This window comes from Oncorhynchus gorbuscha, unplaced genomic scaffold, assembly GCF_021184085.1.
Source record: "Oncorhynchus gorbuscha isolate QuinsamMale2020 ecotype Even-year unplaced genomic scaffold, OgorEven_v1.0 Un_scaffold_8:::fragment_2:::debris, whole genome shotgun sequence".
NCBI classification, from domain to species: domain Eukaryota; kingdom Metazoa; phylum Chordata; class Actinopteri; order Salmoniformes; family Salmonidae; genus Oncorhynchus; species Oncorhynchus gorbuscha.
Window position 1 is genome coordinate 236698 of NW_025745587.1, and position 13303 is coordinate 250000.

Consider the following 13303-nt stretch of genomic DNA (forward strand, 5'->3'; position numbering starts at 1 on the left):
CACTGGGAAAATTGCTGACTGCCACAGCGAGAGCACAGGACTTGGTATCTGAGTGGTGAAGGCGATGAACTGCATGTGTGGATTATAACACCAACCTCTTCACAAAACATTTGTTATTTCCTCTCTTACATGGCCCCACATGAATATAGAATCCCTGCGCAATCCTAGAGTGACTAATAAGATTCAGGTATTGAAGAATAGCTTCACCAAGGGTAACCTCAATGGTGGGATTTGAACCGACACCTCAACACACTTAATCAAGCACTTGAGACCACTCGGCCTGACAACACGTTTGTTAAATGTCTCGATGGGATCGACACATGGCCTTGCCATTGCTCTGCCTAAATTTCATTGATTTCAATCTAGGGTTTACATACAGGAACTACAGTTTTTTTAATTCATTTGCCACTTCAAAATACAGGATGAGGTGGCCGAGTGTTTAAGGCGATGGACTGCTAATCCATTGTGCTCTGCATGCATGGGTTCAATTCCATCCTCATCGTGTAACAATTAAATTTCTGTGCTTTATTTTGGCACTGGAAGATTTTGACTTTCACAAACACTGGTAAAATTGCTGACTGCCACAGCGAGAGCACAGGACTTGGTATCTGAGTGGTTAAGGCGATGGACTGCTAATCCATTGTGCTCTGCATGTATGGGTTAGAATCTCATTGTATAACAATTAAAATTCTGTGCTTTATTTTGGCACTGGAAGATTTTGACTTTCACAAACACTGGTAAAATTGCTGACTGCCACAGCGAGAGCACAGGACTTGGTATCTGAGTGGTGAAGGCGATGAACTGCATGTGTGGATTATAACACCAACCTCTTCACAAAACATTTGTTATTTCCTCTCTTACATGGCCCCACATGAATATAGAATCCCTGCGCAATCCTAGAGTGACTAATAACATTCAGGTATTGAAGAATAGCTTCACCAAGGGTAACCTCAATGGTGGGATTTGAACCGACACCTCAACACACTTAATCAAGCACTTGAGACCACTCGGCCTGACAACACGTTTGTTAAATGTCTCGATGGGATCGACACATGGCCTTGCCATTGCTCTGCCGAACTTTCATTGATTTCAATCTATGGTTTACATACAGCAACTACAGTTTTTTAAATTAATTTGCCACTAAAAATTTGAGGTGGCCGAGTGGTTAAGGCGATGGACTGCTAATCCATTGTGCTCTGCATTCATGGGTTCCCATCCTCATCGTGTAACAATTAAATTTCTGTGCTTTATTTTGGCACTGGAAGATTTTGAATTTCACAAACACTGGTAAAATTGCTGACTGCTACAGCGAGAGCACAGGACTTGGTATCTGATTGGTGAAGGCGATGAACTGCATGTGGGATTATAACACCAACCTCTTCACAAAACATTTGTTATTTCCTCTCTTACATGGCCCCACATGAATATAGAATCCCTGCGCAATCCTAGAGTGACTAATAAGATTCAGGTATTGAAGAATAGCTTCACCAAGGGTAACCTCAATGGTGGGATTTGAACCGAACCGACACCTCAACACACTTAATCAAGCACTTGAGACCACTCGGCCTGACAACACGTTTGTTAAATGTCTCGATGGGATCGACACATGGCCTTGCCATTGCTCTGCCTAACTTTCATTGATTTCAATCTAGGGTTTACATACAGCAACTACAGTTTTTTTAATTAATTTGCCTCTTAAAAATACAGGATGAGGTGGCCGAGTGGTTAAGGCGATGGACTGCTAATCCATTGTGCTCTGCATGCATGGGTTCCCCATCCTCATCGTGTAACAATTAAAATTCTGTGCTTTTTTTGGCACTGGAAGATTTTGACTTTCACAAACACTGGTTAAATTGCTGACTGCCACAGCGAGAGCACAGGACTTGGTATCTGAGTGGTGAAGGCGATGAACTGCATGTGTGGATTATAACACCAACCTCTTCACAAAACATTTGTTATTTCCTCTCTTACATGGCCCCACATGAATATAGAATCCCTGCTCAATCCTAGAGTGACTAGTAAGATTCAGGTATTGAAGAATAGCTTCACCAAGGGCAACCTCAATGGTGGGATTTGAACCGACACCTCAACACACTTAATCAAGCACTTGAGACCACTCGGCCTGACAACACGTTTGTTAAATGTCTCGATGGGATCGACACATGGCCTTGACAGTGCTCTACCAAACTTCATTGATTTCAATCTAGGGTTTACAACACGTTTGTTAAATGCCTCGATGGGATCGACACATGGCCTTGCCATTGCTCTGCAGAACTTTCATTGATTTCAATCTAGGGTTTACATACAGAAACTACAGTTTTTTTAAATTCATTTGCCACTTAAAAATACAGGATGAGGTGGCCGAGTGGTTAAGGCGATGGACTGCTAATCCATTGTGCTCTGCATGCATGGGTTCAAATCCCATCCTCATCGTGTAACAATTAAATTTCTGTGCTTTATTTTGGCACTGGAAGATTTTGACTTTCACAAACACTGGTAAAATTGCTGACTGCCACAGCGAGAGCACAGGACTTGGTATCTGAGTGGTTAAGGCGATGGGCTGCTAATCCATTGTGCTCTGCATGCATGTGTTAGAACCTCATTGTATAACAATTAAAATTCTGTGCTTTATTTTGGCACATAAGATTTTGAATTTCACAAACACTGGTAAAATTGCTGACTGCTACAGCGAGAGCACAGGACTTGGTATCTGATTGGTGAAGGCGATGAACTGCATGTGTGGATTATAACACCAACCTCTTCACAAAACATTTGTTATTTCCTCTCTTACATGGCCCCACATGAATATAGAATCCCTGCGCAATCCTAGAGTGACTAATAACATTCAGGTATTGAAGAATAGCTTCACCAAGGGTAACCTCAATGGTGGGATTTGAACCGACACCTCAACACACTTAATCAAGCACTTGAGACCACTCGGCCTGACAACACGTTTGTTAAATGTCTCGATGGGATCGACACATGGCCTTGCCATTGCTCTGCCAACTTTCATTGATTTCAATCTAGGTTTACATACAGCAACTACAGTTTTTTAAATTAATTTGCCACTTAAAAATACAGGGTGAGGTGGCCGAGTGGTTAAGGCGATGGACTGCTAATCCATTGTGCTCTGCATTCATGGGTTCCCATCCTCATCGTGTAACAATTAAATTTCTGTGCTTTATTTTGGCACTGGAAGATTTTGAATTTCACAAACACTGGTAAAATTGCTGACTGCTACAGCGAGAGCACAGGACTTGGTATCTGATTGGTGAAGGCGATGAACTGCATGTGTGGATTATAACACCAACCTCTTCACAAAACATTTGTTATTTCCTCTCTTACATGGCCCCACATGAATATAGAATCCCTGCGCAATCCTAGAGTGACTAATAAGATTCAGGTATTGAAGAATAGCTTCACCAAGGGTAACCTCAATGGTGGGATTTGAACCGACACCTCAACACACTTAATCAAGCACTTGAGACCACTCGGCCTGACAACACGTTTGTTAAATGTCTCGATGGGATCGACACATGGCCTTGCCATTGCTCTGCCGAACTTTCATTGATTTCAATCTAGGGTTTACATACAGCAACTACAGTTTTTTTAATTAATTTGCCACTTAAAAATACAAGGTGAGGTGGCCGAGTGGTTAAGGCGATGGACTGCTAATCCATTGTGTTCTGCATTCATGGGTTCCCATCCTCATCGTGTAACAATTAAAATTCTGTGCTTTTTTTGGCACTGGAAGATTTTGACTTTCACAAACACTGGTTAAATTGCTGACTGCCACAGCGAGAGTACAGGACTTGGTATCTGAGTGGTGAAGGCGATGAACTGCATGTGTGGATTATAACACCAACCTCTTCACGAAACATTTGTTATTTCCTCTCTTACATGGCCCCACATGAATATAGAATCCCTGCTCAATCCTAAAGTGACTAGTAAGATTCAGGTATTGAAAGAATAGCTTCACCAAGGGCAACCTCAATGGTGGGATTTGAACCGACACCTCAACACACTTAATCAAGCACTTGAGACCACTCGGCCTGACAACACGTTTGTTAAATGCCTCGATGGGATCGACACATGGCCTTGCCATTGCTCTGCAGAACTTTCATTGATTTCAATCTAGGGTTTACATACAGGAACTACGGTTTTTAAAATTCATTTGCCACTTCAAAATACAGGATGAGGTGGCCGAGTGTTTAAGGCGATGGACTGCTAATCCATTGTGCTCTGCATTCATGGGTTCCCATCCTCATTGTGTAACAATTACATTTCTGTGCTTTATTTTGGCACTGGAAGATTTTGACTTTCACAAACACTGGTAAAATTGCTGACTGCCACAGCGAGAGCACAGGACTTGGTATCTGAGTGGTGAAGGCGATGAACTGCATGTGTGGATTATAACACCAACCTCTTCACGAAACATTTGTTATTTCCTCTCTTACATGGCCCCACATGAATATAGAATCCCTGCGCAATCCTAAAGTGACTAGTAAGATTCAGGTATTGAAGAATAGCTTCACCAAGGGCAACCTCAATGGTGGGATTTGAACCGACACCTCAACACACTTAATCAAGCACTTGAGACCACTCGGCCTGACAACACGTTTGTTAAATGTCTCGATGGGATCGACACATGGCCTTGCCATTGCTCTGCCTAACTTTCATTGGTTTCAAACTAGGGTTTACATACAGCAACTACAGTTTTTTAAAGTCATTTGCCAATTCAAAATAAAGGATGAGGTGGCCGAGTGGTTAAGGCGATGGACTGCTAATCCATTGTGCTCTGCATGCATGGGTTCGATTCCCATCCTCATTGTGTAACAATTACATTTCTGTGCTTTATTTTGGCACTGGAAGATTTTGACTTTCACAAACACTGGTAAAATTGCTGACTGCCACAGCGAGAGCACAGGACTTGGTATCTGAGTGGTTAAGGCGATGGGCTGCTAATCCATTGTGCTCTGCATGTTAGAATCTCATTGTATAACAATTAAAATTCTGTGCTTTATTTTGGCACTGGAAGATTTTGAATTTCACAAACACTGGTAAAATTGCTGACTGCTACAGCGAGAGCACAGGACTTGGTATCTGAGTGGTGAAGGCGATGAACTGCATGTGTGGATTATAACACCAACCTCTTCACAAAACATTTGTTATTTCCTCTCTTACATGGCCCCACATGAATATAGAATCCCTGCGCAATCCTAGAGTGACTAATAAGATTCAGGTATTGAAGAATAGCTTCACCAAGGGTAACCTCAATGGTGGGATTTGAACCGACACCTCAACACACTTAATCAAGCACTTGAGACCACTCGGCCTGACAACACGTTTGTTAAATGTCTCGATGGGATCGACACATGGCCTTGCCAGTGCTCTACCAAACTTCATTGATTTCAATCTAGGGTTTTACAACACGTTTGTTAAATGTCTCGATGGGATCAACACATGGCCTTGCCATTGCTCTGCCTAACTTTCATTGGTTTCAAACTAGGGTTTACATACAGCAACTACAGTTTTTTAAAGTCATTTGCCAATTCAAAATAAAGGATGAGGTGGCCGAGTGGTTAAGGCGATGGACTGCTAATCCATTGTGCTCTGCATGCATGGGTTCGAGTCCCATCCTCATTGTGTAACAATTACATTTCTGTGCTTTATTTTGGCACTGGAAGATTTTGACTTTCACAAACACTGGTAAAATTGCTGACTGCCACAGCGAGAGCACAGGACTTGGTATCTGAGTGGTGAAGGCGATGAACTGCATGTGTGGATTATAACACCAACCTCTTCACAAAACTTTTGTTATTTCCTCTCTTACATGGCCCCACATGAATATTGAATCCCTGCGCAATCCTAGAGTGACTAATAGGATTCAGGTATTGAGAATAGCTTCACCAAAGGCAACCTCAATGGTGGGATTTGAACCCGAACACCTCAACACACTTAATCAAGCACTTGAGACCACTCGGCCTGACAACACGTTTGTTAAATGTCTCGATGGGATCGACACATGGCCTTGACAGTGCTCTACCAAACTTCATTGATTTCAATCTAGGGTTTACAACACGTTTGTTAAATGCCTCGATGGGATCGACACATGGCCTTGCCATTGCTCTGCAGAACTTTCATTGATTTCAATCTAGGGTTTACATACAGCAACTACAGTTTTTTTAATTAATTTGCCACTTAAAAATACAGGGTGAGGTGGCCGAGTGGTTAAGGCGATGGACTGCTAATCCATTGTGCTCTGCATGCATGGGTTCGAATCCCATCCTCATCGTGTAACAATTAAATTTCTGTGCTTTATTTTGGCACTGGAAGATTTTGACTTTCACAAACACTGGTAAAATTGCTGACTGCCACAGCGAGAGCACAGGACTTGGTATCTGAGTGGTTAAGGCGATGGGCTGCTAATCCATTGTGCTCTGCATGTTAGAATCTCATTGTATAACAATTAAAATTCTGTGCTTTATTTTGGCACATAAGATTTTGAATTTCACAAACACTGGTAAAATTGCTGACTGCCACAGCGAGAGCACAGGACTTGGTATCTGAGTGGTGAAGGCGATGAACTGCATGTGTGGATTATAACACCAACCTCTTCACAAAACATTTGTTATTTCCTCTCTTACATGGCCCCACATGAATATAGAATCCCTGCGCAATCCTAAAGTGACAAGTAAGATTCAGGTATTGAAGAATAGCTTCACCAAGGGCAACCTCAATGGTGGGATTTGAACCGACACCTCAACACACTTAATCAAGCACTTGAGACCACTCAGCCTGACAACACGTTTGTTAAATGCCTCGATGGGATCGACACATGGCCTTGCCATTGCTCTGCAGAACTTTCATTGATTTCAATCTAGGGTTTACATACAGGAACTACAGTTTTTTAAATTCATTTGCCACTTCAAAATACAGGATGAGGTGGCCGAGTGTTTAAGGCGATGGACTGCTAATCCATTGTGCTCTGCATGCATGGGTTCGAATCCCATCCTCATCGTGTAACAATTAAATTTCTGTGCTTTATTTTGGCACTGGAAGATTTTGACTTTCACAAACACTGGTAAAATTGCTGACTGCCACAGCGAGAGCACAGGACTTGGTATCTGAGTGGTTAAGGCGATGGGCTGCTAATCCATTGTGCTCTGCATGCATGTGTTAGAATCTCATTGTATAACAATTAAAATTCTGTGCTTTATTTTGGCACTGGAAGATTTTGACTTTCACAAACACTGGTAAAATTGCTGACTGCCACAGCGAGAGCACAGGACTTGGTATCTGAGTGGTGAAGGCGATGAACTGCATGTGTGGATTATAACACCAACCTCTTCACAAAACTTTTTATTTCCTCTCTTACATGGCCCCACATGAATATAGAATCCCTGCGCAATCCTAGAGTGACTAATAAGATTCAGGTATTGAAGAATAGCTTCACCAAGGGTAACCTCAATGGTGGGATTTGAACCGACACCTCAACACACTTAATCAAGCACTTGAGACCACTCGGCCTGACAACACGTTTGTTAAATGTCTCGATGGGATCGACACATGGCCTTGCCAGTGCTCTACCAAACTTCATTGATTTCAATCTAGGGTTTACAACACGTTTGTTAAATGTCTCGATGGGATCGACACATGGTCATTGTGCTCTGCATGCATGGGTTCGAGTCCCATCCTCATCGTGTAACAATTACATTTCTGTGCTTTATTTTGGCACTGGAAGATTTTGACTTTCACAAACACTGGGAAAATTGCTGACTGCCACAGCGAGAGCACATGACTTGGTATCTGAGTGGTTAAGGCGATGGACTGCTAATCCATTGTGCTCTGCATGCATGGGTTAGAATCTCATTGTATAACAATTAAAATTCTGTGCTTTTTTTGGCACTGGAAGATTTTGACTTTCACAAACACTGGTTAAATTGCTGACTGCCACAGCGAGAGCACAGGACTTGGTATCTGGTGGTTAAGGCGATGAACTGCATGTGTGGATTATAACACCAACCTCTTCACAAAACATTTGTTATTTCCTCTCTTACATGGCCCCACATGAATATAGAATCCCTGCGCAATCCTAGAGTGACTAATAAGATTCAGGTATTGAAGAATAGCTTCACCAAGGGCAACCTCAATGGTGGGATTTGAACCGACACCTCAACACACTTAATCAAGCACTTGAGACCACTCGGCCTGACAACACGTTTGTTAAATGTCTCGATGGGATCGACACATGGCCTTGACAGTGCTCTACCAAACTTCATTGATTTCAATCTAGGGTTTACAACACGTTTGTTAAATGTCTCGATGGGATCGACACATGGACTTGCCATTGCTCTGCCTAACTTTCACTGGTTTCAAACTAGGGTTTACATACAGCAACTACAGTTTTTTAAAGTCATTTGCCAATTCAAAATAAAGGATGAGGTGGCTGAGTGGTTAAGGCGATGGACTGCTAATCCATTGTGCTCTGCATGCATGGGTTCGAGTCCCATCCTCATCGTGTAACAATTACATTTCTGTGCTTTATTTTGGCACTGGAAGATTTTGACTTTCACAAACACTGGGAAAATTGCTGACTGCCACAGCGAGAGCACAGGACTTGGTATCTGAGTGGTTAAGGCGATGGACTGCTAATCCATTGTGCTCTGCATGCATAGGTTAGAATCTCATTGTATAACAATTAAAATTCTGTGCATTTTTTGGCACTGGAAGATTTTGACTTTCACAAACACTGGTTAAATTGCTGACTGCCACAGCGAGAGCACAGGACTTGGGTATCTGAGTGGTGAAGGCGATGAACTGCATGTGTGGATTATAACACCAACCTCTTCACAAAACATTTGTTATTTCCTCTCTTACATGGCCCCACATGAATATAGAATCCCTGCGCAATCCTAGAGTGACTAATAAGATTCAGGTATTGAAGAATAGCTTCACCAAGGGCAACCTCAATGGTGGGATTTGAACCGACACCTCAACACACTTAATCAAGCACTTGAGACCACTCGGCCTGACAACACGTTTGTTAAATGTCTCGATGGGATCGACACATGGCCTTGCCATTGCTCTGCCTAACTTTCATTGATTTCAATCTAGGGTTTACATACAGCAACTACAGTTTTTTAAATTAATTTGCCACTTAAAAATACAGGGTGAGGTGGCCGAGTGGTTAAGGCGATGGACTGCTAATCCATTGTGCTCTGCATTCATGGGTTCCCATCCTCATCTTGTAACAATTAAATTTCTGTGCTTTATTTTGGCACTGGAAGATTTTGACTTTCACAAACACTGGTAAAATTGCTGACTGCCACAGCGAGAGCACAGGACTTGGTATCTGAGTGGTGAAGGCGATGAACTGCATGTGTGGATTATAACACCAACCTCTTCACGAAACATTTGTTATTTCCTCTCTTACATGGCCCCACATGAATATAGAATTCCTGCGCAATCCTAAAGTGACTAGTAAGATTCAGGTATTGAAGAATAGCTTCACCAAAGGCAACCTCAATGGTGGGATTTGAACCGACACCTCAACACACTTAATCAAGCACTTGAGACCACTCGGCCTGACAACACGTTTGTTAAATGTCTCGATGGGATCGACACATGGCCTTGCCATTGCTCTGCCGAACTTTCATTGATTTCAATCTAGGGTTTACATACAGCAACTACAGTTTTTTAAATTAATTTGCCACTTCAAAATACAGGATGAGGTGGCCGCGTGTTTAAGGCGATGGACTGCTAATCCATTGTGCTCTGCATGCATGGGTTCGAATCCCATCCTCATCGTGTAACAATTAAATTTCTGTGCTTTATTTTGGCACTGGAAGATTTTGACTTTCACAAACACTGGTAAAATTGCTGACTGCCACAGCGAGAGCACAGGACTTGGTATCTGAGTGGTTAAGGCGATGGGCTGCTAATCCATTGTGCTCTGCATGCATGTGTTAGAATCTCATTGTATAACAATTAAAATTCTGTGCTTTATTTTGGCACTGGAAGATTTTGACTTTCACAAACACTGGTAAAATTGCTGACTGCCACAGCGAGAGCACAGGACTTGGTATCTGAGTGGTGAAGGCGATGAACTGCATGTGTGGATTATAACACCAACCTCTTCACAAAACATTTGTTATTTCCTCTCTTACATGGCCCCACATGAATATAGAATCCCTGCGCAATCCTAGAGTGACTAATAAGATTCAGGTATTGAAGAATAGCTTCACCAAGGGTAACCTCAATGGTGGGATTTGAACCGACACCTCAACACACTTAATCAAGCACTTGAGACCACTCGGCCTGACAACACGTTTGTTAAATGTCTCGATGGGATCGACACATGGCCTTGCCAGTGCTCTACCAAACTTCATTGATTTCAATCTAGGGTTTACAACACGTTTGTTAAATGTCTCGATGGGATCGACACATGGCCTTGCCATTGCTCTGCCTAACTTTCATTGATTTCAATCAAGGGTTTTACATACAGCAACTACAGTTTTTTGAAAGTCATTTGCCACTACCAAAATTCAGGATGAGGTGGCCGAGTGGTTAAGGCGATGGACTGCTAATCCATTGTGCTCTGCATGCATGGGTTTGAATCCCATCCTCATCGTGTAACAATTACATTTCTGTGCTTTATTTTGGCACTGGAAGATTTTGACTTTCACAAACACTGGTAAAATTGCTGACTGCCACAGCGAGAGCACAGGACTTGGTATCTGAGTGGTGAAGGCGATGAACTGCATGTGTGGATTATAACACCAACCTCTTCACAAAACATTTGTTATTTCCTCTCTTACATGGCCCCACATGAATATAGAATCCCTGCGCAATCCTAGAGTGACTAATAAGATTCAGGTATTGAAGAATAGCTTCACCAAGGGTAACCTCAATGGTGGGATTTGAACCGACACCTCAACACACTTAATCAAGCACTTGAGACCACTCGGCCTGACAACACGTTTGTTAAATGTCTCGATGGGATCGACACATGGCCTTGCCAGTGCTCTACCAAACTTCATTGATTTCAATCTAGGGTTTACAACACGTTTGTTAAATGTCTCGATGGGATCGACACATGGCCTTGCCATTGCTCTGCCTAACTTTCATTGATTTCAATCAAGGGTTTTACATACAGCAACTACAGTTTTTTGAAAGTCATTTGCCACTACCAAAATTCAGGATGAGGTGGCCGAGTGGTTAAGGCGATGGACTGCTAATCCATTGTGCTCTGCATGCATGGGTTCGAATCCCATCCTCATCGTGTAACAATTACATTTCTGTGCTTTATTTTGGCACTGGAAGATTTTGACTTTCACAAACACTGGTAAAATTGCTGACTGCCACAGCGAGAGCACAGGACTTGGTATCTGAGTGGTGAAGGCGATGAACTGCATGTGTGGATTATAACACCAACCTCTTCACAAAACATTTGTTATTTCCACTCTTACATGGCCCCACATGAATATAGAATCCCTGCGCAATCCTAGAGTGACTAATAAGATTCAGGTATTGAAGAATAGCTTCACCAAGGGTAACCTCAATGGTGGGATTTGAACCGACACCTCAACACACTTAATCAAGCACTTGAGACCACTCGGCCTGACAACACGTTTGTTAAATGTCTCGATGGGATCGACACATGGCCTTGCCAGTGCTCTACCAAACTTCATTGATTTCAATCTAGGGTTTACAACACGTTTGTTAAATGTCTCGATGGGATCGACACATGGCCATTGTGCTCTGCATCCATGGGGTCTGCATGAGTCCCATCCTCATCAACAATTACATTTCTGTGCTTTATTTTGGCACTGGAAGATTTTGACTTTCACAAACACTGGGAAAATTGCTGACTGCCACAGCGAGAGCACAGGACTTGGTATCTGAGTGGTTAAGGCGATGGACTGCTAATCCATTGTGCTCTGCATGCATGGGTTAGAATCTCATTGTATAACAATTAAAATTCTGTGCTTTATTTTGGCACTGGAAGATTTTGACTTTCACAAACACTGGTAAAATTGCTGACTGCCACAGCGAGAGCACAGGACTTGGTATCTGAGTGGTTAAGGCGATGAACTGCATGTGTGGATTATAACACCAACCTCTTCACAAAACATTTGTTATTTCCTCTCTTACATGGCCCCACATGAATATAGAATCCCTGCGCAATCCTAGAGTGACTAATAAGATTCAGGTATTGAAGAATAGCTTCACCAAGGGTAACCTCAATGGTGGGATTTGAACCGACACCTCAACACACTTAATCAAGCACTTGAGACCACTCGGCCTGACAACACGTTTGTTAAATGTCTCGATGGGATCGACACATGGCCTTGCCAGTGCTCTACCAAACTTCATTGATTTCAATCTAGGGTTTACAACACGTTTGTTAAATGTCTCGATGGGATCGACACATGGCCTTGCCATTGCTCTGCCTAACTTTCATTGATTTCAATCAAGGGTTTTACATACAGCAACTACAGTTTTTTGAAAGTCATTTGCCACTACCAAAATTCAGGATGAGGTGGCCGAGTGGTTAAGGCGATGGACTGCTAATCCATTGTGCTCTGCATGCATGGGTTTGAATCCCATCCTCATCGTGTAACAATTACATTTCTGTGCTTTATTTTGGCACTGGAAGATTTTGACTTTCACAAACACTGGTAAAATTGCTGACTGCCACAGCGAGAGCACAGGACTTGGTATCTGAGTGGTGAAGGCGATGAACTGCATGTGTGGATTATAACACCAACCTCTTCACAAAACATTTGTTATTTCCTCTCTTACATGGCCCCACATGAATATAGAATCCCTGCGCAATCCTAGAGTGACTAATAAGATTCAGGTATTGAAGAATAGCTTCACCAAGGGTAACCTCAATGGTGGGATTTGAACCGACACCTCAACACACTTAATCAAGCACTTGAGACCACTCGGCCTGACAACACGTTTGTTAAATGTCTCGATGGGATCGACACATGGCCTTGCCAGTGCTCTACCAAACTTCATTGATTTCAATCTAGGGTTTACAACACGTTTGTTAAATGTCTCGATGGGATCGACACATGGCCTTGCCATTGCTCTGCCTAACTTTCATTGATTTCAATCAAGGGTTTTACATACAGCAACTACAGTTTTTTGAAAGTCATTTGCCACTACCAAAATTCAGGATGAGGTGGCCGAGTGGTTAAGGCGATGGACTGCTAATCCATTGTGCTCTGCATGCATGGGTTCGAATCCCATCCTCATCGTGTAACAATTACATTTCTGTGCTTTATTTTGG

At 42.5% G+C, this 13303-nt stretch overlaps 9 non-coding genes across 9 annotated transcripts; all 9 read left to right on the forward strand.

Annotated features, from left to right (window-relative positions):
- The first annotated feature begins 2351 nt into the window (after positions 1-2351).
- Positions 2352-2433, forward strand: trnas-gcu. Its single transcript has one exon. It is a non-coding gene; the product is annotated as a tRNA-Ser (tRNA).
- A 2316-nt stretch (positions 2434-4749) lies between these two features.
- Positions 4750-4831, forward strand: trnas-gcu. The gene has a single exon. It is a non-coding gene; the product is annotated as a tRNA-Ser (tRNA).
- Positions 4832-5564: 733 nt separating this feature from the next.
- trnas-gcu lies at positions 5565-5646 on the forward strand. The gene has a single exon. It is a non-coding gene; the product is annotated as a tRNA-Ser (tRNA).
- Positions 5647-6213: 567 nt separating this feature from the next.
- Positions 6214-6295, forward strand: trnas-gcu. Its single transcript has one exon. It is a non-coding gene; the product is annotated as a tRNA-Ser (tRNA).
- A 2144-nt stretch (positions 6296-8439) lies between these two features.
- On the forward strand, positions 8440-8521 carry trnas-gcu. Its single transcript has one exon. It is a non-coding gene; the product is annotated as a tRNA-Ser (tRNA).
- A 2030-nt stretch (positions 8522-10551) lies between these two features.
- Positions 10552-10633, forward strand: trnas-gcu. The gene has a single exon. It is a non-coding gene; the product is annotated as a tRNA-Ser (tRNA).
- Positions 10634-11202: 569 nt separating this feature from the next.
- trnas-gcu lies at positions 11203-11284 on the forward strand. The gene has a single exon. It is a non-coding gene; the product is annotated as a tRNA-Ser (tRNA).
- Positions 11285-12538: 1254 nt separating this feature from the next.
- Positions 12539-12620, forward strand: trnas-gcu. The gene has a single exon. It is a non-coding gene; the product is annotated as a tRNA-Ser (tRNA).
- Positions 12621-13189: 569 nt separating this feature from the next.
- On the forward strand, positions 13190-13271 carry trnas-gcu. Its single transcript has one exon. It is a non-coding gene; the product is annotated as a tRNA-Ser (tRNA).
- The last annotated feature ends 32 nt before the right edge of the window (positions 13272-13303 follow it).